At 45.0% G+C, this 7,068-nt stretch overlaps 1 long non-coding RNA gene across 1 annotated transcript; it reads right to left on the bottom strand.

Moving 5' to 3' along the window:
• Positions 1-1,189: 1,189 nt before the first annotated feature.
• Positions 1,190-6,823, bottom strand: LOC148050476 (uncharacterized). The gene is made up of 3 exons (XR_015701114.1): positions 5,538-6,823; positions 4,654-4,760; positions 1,190-1,578 (listed from the first exon to the last, which is right to left on the bottom strand). It is a non-coding gene; the product is annotated as an uncharacterized LOC148050476 (long non-coding RNA).
• Between the last annotated feature and the right edge of the window lie 245 nt (positions 6,824-7,068).

The raw sequence follows: 7,068 nt of genomic DNA, 5'->3' as shown, positions 1-7,068 counted from the left end.
CTGGCTCAGGAAGCTGTGCAAAATATTCTGTATTCTCTCTCGAGCACCTACTCAAGACGCTCGTACACCTATACTCCTTACTAAGGATCAGCTTTGATTACACTGATAGAATTTCCCTTGGCACTAGGTACATCCCATTCCGTATTTATTTCTGTTTCTGGCTTCTACTGTGTTTTAAATACCAGAAGGTGATTATGGAAGGACATTGTGTGGGCTTCTTCTTCCCCTTCCCCTCAACATATTAAAAACTCTTGTTGATGCTTTTGGTGGAGCTGTGCATCTCCTTACATGGGAGTCTAAAGTTCAGTTAATGAAATGTTACTAAATGGGAGGCTGAATCAGAAATATTATCAAGCATGAACACACCTACAGATAGGAGTATGTAAAGCCATCGTATACTTTCGTCTTCTGTGGTCAGACTTTACTCAAATCCATGAACCCTTTATGGCTACATTTTCTTTATCAATAGAACAGAAATACCTTAGCCTGTGGATATAGCTTACAGGAGGCTTTTGAAGCCACACTTATTTTTCTGTGTGCTGTAATAGAAATGAAGATCCTCAGTGCATGGCAGTTCACAACTTCTTGTGGTTTATGATAAATGCAACCAATTAGCAAATCAAAGGCTGGGATAAACCACAAACTCATCTTTACAGTGTGCTTGGTAAGCTGAAGGTTTGCCTCAAGCAACAAATAGTTGTGAATTGCCAGTGTTATACAAGAGATCCATTCTTAGAAGATGGTTTGCCAAAACTGGTCTGTGTATTGGATGTAGTACCACAGACTGCAAAAGCAGGCTGCAAAGAGAAGAGAGGAGCTTACTGGTTGGAGCCTATCTGAGCCTAATATCAACCACAAGATAGCATCCGGGAATGCTTCTTGACTTCACTAATAGTTACATTTATTCTGTTAACAGCTGTGGTGGGTTGACCCTGGCTGACACTAGGTGCCCATCAAAGCTGCTCAATCACTTTCCCTTCTCAACTGGACAGGGGAGAGAAAATATTATGAAAACTCATGGGTCGAGATAAGGACAGGGAGAGATCACTCACCAATTACCATCATGGGCAAAACAAACTTGACTTGGGGAAATTAGCTTAATTTATTACCAATCAAATCAGAGCAGGGTAATGAGAAATAAAACCTAAATCTTAAAAAACACCTTCCCCCCACCCCTCCCTTCTTCTGGGGCTTAACTTTACTCCCACGTCTCCCACAGCAGCACAGGGGGACAGGGAATGGGGGTTGCAGTCAGTTAATCACACGTTGTCTCTGCCGCTCCTTCATCTGCAGGAGAAGAACTCCTCACGTTCTTCCCCTGCTCCAGCGTTGGGTTCCTCCCATGGGCTACAGTTCTTCATGAATTGTTCCAGTGTGAGTCCCTTCTACGGGGTGCAGTCCTTCAGGAACAGCCTGCTACAGCGTGGGTCCCCCATGGGGTCACAAGTCCTGCCAGCAAACCTGGTCCAGCACTGGCTTCCCCTGGTGTCACAGGCTCCTTTGGGCACCCACCTACTCCAGTGTGGGGTCCTCCATGGGCTGCAGGTGGATATCTGGTCTACTGTTAACCTCCATGGGCTGCAGGAGGACAAACTTCTTCACCATGGTTTTCACCATTGCCTGCAGGAGAATCTCTGCTCCGGCGCCTGGAGCATGCCCTCCCCCTCCTTCTTCACTGACCTTGGTGTCTGCAGAGTTGTTTTTCTCATTGCTTTCTCATGGCTGCTGTTGTGCAGCACTTTTTACCGCTTCTTAGATATGTTATCACAGAGGTGCTACCACTGTTGCTGACTGGCTCAGCTTTGGCCAGCAGTGGGTCTATCTTGGAGCCAGCTATCACTGGCTCTGTCAGACATAGGGGAAGCTTATCATAGAATCATAGAATCATTTAGGTTGGAAAAGACATTTAAGATCATCAAGTCCAAATGTTAACCTAGCACTGCCAAGTCCACCACTAAACCATGTCCCCAAGCACCACACCTACACATCTTTTATTTACCTCCAGGGATGAGGACTCAACTACTTCCCTGGGCAGCCTGTTCCAGTGCCTGACTACCCTTTCAGTGAAGAAGTTTTTCCTAATATCCAATCTAAACCTCCCCTGCTGCAACTTGAGGCCATTTCCTCTAGTCCTATCACTTGCTACTTGGGAGAAGAGACCGATCCCCACCTCACTACAACCTCCTTGCAGGTAGTTGTAGAGAGTGATAAGGTCTCCCCTCAGCCTCCTCTTCTCCAGACTAAATAACCCCAGTTCCCTCAGATGCTCCTCGTAAGACTTGTTCTCTAGACCCTTCACCAGTTTCGTTGCCCTTCTTTGGACACGCTCCACCACCTCAATGTCCTTCTTGTAGTGAGGGACCCAAAACTGAACACAGTATTCAAGGTACGGCCTCACCAGTGCCGTGTACAAGGGGACAATCACTTCCCTAGTCCTGCTGGCCACACTATTCCTGATACAAGCCAGGATGCCATTGGCCTTCTTGGCCACCTGGGCACACTGCTGGCTCATATTCAGCTGGCTGTTGACCAACATCCCCAGGTCCTTTTCCGCCAGGCAGCTCTCCAGCCACTTTTACCCAAGCCTGTAGTGTTGCGTGGGGTTGTTGTGACCCTCTTCTCCCTAGTAACGAGTGATAGGATGAGAGGAAACGGCCTCAAGCTACGCCAGGGGAGGTTTAGGTTAGACATTAGGAAAAACTTCTTCACTGAAAGGGTGGTCAAGCATTGGAACTGGCTGCCCAGGGAAGTGGTTGAGTCTCCATCCCTGGAGGTATTTAAAGAACGGATAGATGTGGTGCTTGAGGACATGGTATAGATGGACTTGGCAGTGTTAGGTTAACGGTTGGACTCGATGATCTTAAGGGTCTTTTCCAACCTTGATGATTCTATGATTCTATGATCACTGAACAAATGGTAAAGGTTTGTTTGCATGTTCTGGATGCTTGGTTTGTAACTGTCTGCTAAAGGTGATGGTGTCATACTGTCATTAGCTCATCTCCCAAGGCACAGTACACCCTTAGTGTTAAGGTTCATCATTCACAGTAGTGGGTGTACATCCCTATTTCCAATAGTTATCTTGATGATTTTAAGTTGTCTTGGCTCAGCTTGGATCTGCAATGGTGTTTCAACAATGTGCAGATGATAAAGTCTAGTCTATAGGGCTCAGAATATCTGTGTGTTGTCAGCATGAAGAGCTCAAAAAGGTGTAGCTCTTTGTTGGGCTCTTTTTGCCCTGGATTACACAATAACTTTGCCCTTGTATGCCCAAGTGAGCTGTACTATGATTGTACTCCTGTTTGCCCCTGTGATTGAGGTCAGAAAGAATAGACTAACATGTCTGTATGGGGGAAAGGGAGTAGCAATTCAGTGCTGATTGTTAAAGGGGCCAGTTACACGTCCAATCTTCTGGTTTGTACAGTCTAGAAAACAAAAAAGAATTTCCTGCCTAATTACACCCTGCCCTCCAAAATCCAGAGTCTAGTATTTGAAGAACCTTGGACTTGAACAACAGAAAGCACCAAAATAAGGCCTATCCTTAAAGCTGGCCCAGCCACAGTTTTGAATAGGAAATCCTCTAACATGCTGGGCTGGTCCCATGCAGATTGTTGAAACTCTTTTTACGGGCCTTCTGTTTACAGCAAGATAAAATTTACTAGCAGAATAGAGTGCTATTCATGCTTTGTGCTATTCATGCTTCATGGTAACACAGCTTCTCCTCAGAACATAACCCATGCATGTGAAAGGATGGTGATTTATACCTTCCTGAAACATCTCCAATATAAGGTTGAACTGGAGCGGCTACCATGGCATATTAGCAAAATTGTGACTCCTGCTCTCATGGGATTGCCAGTGTGTCACACCAGCAGCAGTACATTGTTGACTCAGCACATTTTTGGCCTTCACCACAGACAACAGACAGAGCCTCCTTTGCCACTACTCTAGTCCCCACATGATAGGGTACAATGTCACATACAGCTGTTCTTCACTTTTACCTAAAGCTGAGTAACAACATGAGCTGGAAGACTGTGAAGAATCTTTTTAATTCCCTGACAGATGAGAGATCGCAAGGATTGCATACTGCGCTCTAAGAAGGAAGCGTGCTGAAAGCCAGAGCCTTGGTAATGAAGTCTTTCACTGCTATCCCTGATTGCAGCAGCAACTCCTTGTGCTGAAAATACATGTATATATTTTCAGCTGAATCACCTCTCTCCTCAGACATGTCGTCTTATTTTTTGCCACAGTGCAGGGCTTTTAGGCATTATGCAGAAACAAAGCAAATTGTGGAATCAAGCCTGCCCAGAGCAGCTGGATTTATGTGCATCATTAAATTCCTGAGGTCACATTATCAGAAGCATCTGAGAATGGAGCACCTAAAACACCCACTGGCTTTGTATGGGAACTATGAGGTGCTTTGGAAGCAGGAGTTTCATCACCTATGCATGTCCCAATCACAATGCTGTACTCATCCTCACAAGGCCTGTACAAGATTTTATAGTGACATTGTCCTACTGCCCAGCACAGCAGACTAGGTGAAAATGCAATGGAGAGAACCCAGCTTTCACTCTTGGAGACAAACCTGTAACCAACAAACCAAAACCTAACACCTGTCTACAGGAGATTAGCTAAACACTGACTTCACATTACATGTACCTGCCCAAAACTGCAGATCTCTGTCCCATACCCATGCCCCATCTTCTTCCTGAATCTCCAAGGAGACATACCGCATATCAAGAGGTGCACATGGTGGTTTTATCTATCTGCATATACAGAAAAAAGACAAAGTTCATGAGATAATGATGTCGAGTTCTGACAGGTCTTCTAAAACTCACAGGTTTTTACAGTCCTAAGAGCTCGATTTTTAATGTTCAGATGCTGGATGAGAATCACAATTTTAATGGAGGGAAAGAAGGAAAAGGTGCAAATGTGCTGGTTGTTCAGCATAAAACATCTGGATGGTGAGTGATCCATCATGTCCATTGGTTTAAAAAACCTTGCAACTTCATGAAAGAAGCCCAGGACTCATGATTTTGAAGATCTGGAATTGGCAAAAAGATCCATCTCTTCTCTTCATCCTTTCTCTCTCATCAAGGAGACAACTTGTTTATCTTGGACAGTATTGTCATTACTCAACCTTGTCTATCCCTACTTCACACTTTATTTTCCCACACTGGTTTCATCTCCAGGCCCATCTTCCCACTGTTCCACTTCCACCCCAAACCATTGTCTCATACATTGTTCGTCATATTCACTGACAGGCTCCCTGGGAGAAAAACTGTTTTTCTTAAACCCCTGTGTTTATTATTTACTTTAATGATTTACTTTTTTAATTACAGTAATATCTATAAACTCCAATGATAGGTGTGCTATGTTAGGTTCTGTACAAATGTAGACAGAGTCCTTCAAAGAGCTTGCAACTGTAACAGTGTAGTATAATATTCATCAGCAGATCTCCCAACAAATGCAAACTTGTTTAAAGCTCAGCCCTTCTAAACAGGAGACATAAAGTTCTAAACAGAAGACATAAAGCCCATTACCTGAGGAAGTAGTAAAAGCTGGAAGACACCAACATCAAAGATGATGCGTCCCTGGTGAGGCTTCATCGAACACACAGTAGTGCAGCAGGGTGTTTCCTTGATTTCAAATGGAGTGACTGGGGTGGTGCTTGCCTGGTAAGCTGCATAGATGGGAGAAGAGAGGAAACAGGAACAGAAACAGCACTGCGCAGAAATGCTGTGCAGTTTCAGGCAAAGAACTGGTTGATGGTGGCTGACCAGACTTGGAAGTTATGAGAAAAAAAACTCCCTGCGGCAGCATGTTAATCTTATGACAAACAGCTTTTAGTCTCATTATCCATAATAATTAGGACTGCAGTGGAACACCTGGTTCAGCTGTTAATTTCTCCTTCTAATGAAAATGAAGTTGTAAGGCCTCAAAGAATGTAGCCAGCCAGGACGATAGACAGTGCAGACAGGCAATTGGAAGTGCCCAGTAATAAAGTGATTTGGCTTTAAATATGGAATTTAAAAGGCCATCTTTCAGATTAACTGTCAATCATTTATTGGGTTTGTGACAATAACAAAGTTATTTTTTCTGACAACTCTATTGAATTTCTTCACACAATCAAACAACAAGAAAAAGCATGGAGCCTGTTCCTAATGTGGGGCAGGAATAACGATCTGAGGCTGAATGCCAGAGTTAGTGGTGAAAGAAAAATTTAGAGGGAAGAAGCTGCTGAAATTGTTTTCAACAGTGCAACACATGCAGGGAAGGAGATGATACTTGCCAGGCAGGGATGAATACCAGTAACAGAGGAGTCAAAATAACAGCACGAGCCTTGGGTGAAGGCTCTCATGGAAACGCAGACTGGCTGAGGTTGGAAGGGACCTCTGGCGGTCACCCAGCTCAAGCAGGGCCACCTAGAGCTAGATGCCCAGGGCCATGTCCAGATGGCTTTTGAATATCTCCAAGGAGGGAGACTCCACCACCTCTCTGGGCAACCTGTGCCAGTGCTCCATCACCGTCATAAGCATTTCCTGATGTTTGGCTCCTGTGTTTCTAGTCTGTGCCCATTGCCTCTTGTCCTGTCACTGGGAACCACTGAAAAACAGCTGGCTCCACCTTCTTCACACCCTCCCTTCAGATATTTGTACACATTGGTAAGATTCCACTGAGCCTTCTCTTCTCCAGGCTGAAGAGTTCTAGCTCTCTCAGCGTTGCCTCGTAAGAGAGATGCTCCAGTCCCTTAATTATCTTAGATATATTTTGCTGGACTCTGTCCACTATCTCTTTCTTGTATTGGGGACCCCAGAGCTGGAGCCAGCACTCCAGATGTGGCCTCAGCAGTGCTGAATAGAGAGGAAGGATCCCCTCCCTCGACCTGCTGGCAACACCCCTCCTAATGCAGCCCAAGATACATTCTTTGCTTCAAGGACAAAACAGTGGCTCATTGCTGGCTCAACTTGACATCCACCAGGACTCCAGGTCCTTTTCTACACAGCTGATTTTGTGCTCGTCAGCCCCAGCATGTACTGGTGCATAGGGTTGTTTCTCCCCAGGTCTTTGCGT

The sequence above is a fragment of the Nipponia nippon genome, unplaced genomic scaffold, assembly GCF_047370975.1.
Source record: "Nipponia nippon isolate SJK-2023a ecotype South Korea unplaced genomic scaffold, ASM4737097v1 scaffold_8, whole genome shotgun sequence".
In the NCBI taxonomy this organism is placed as follows: domain Eukaryota; kingdom Metazoa; phylum Chordata; class Aves; order Pelecaniformes; family Threskiornithidae; genus Nipponia; species Nipponia nippon.
The sequence above is the reverse complement of the archived record's forward strand: the minus strand, read 5'-3'. Positions and strand labels throughout refer to the sequence as shown.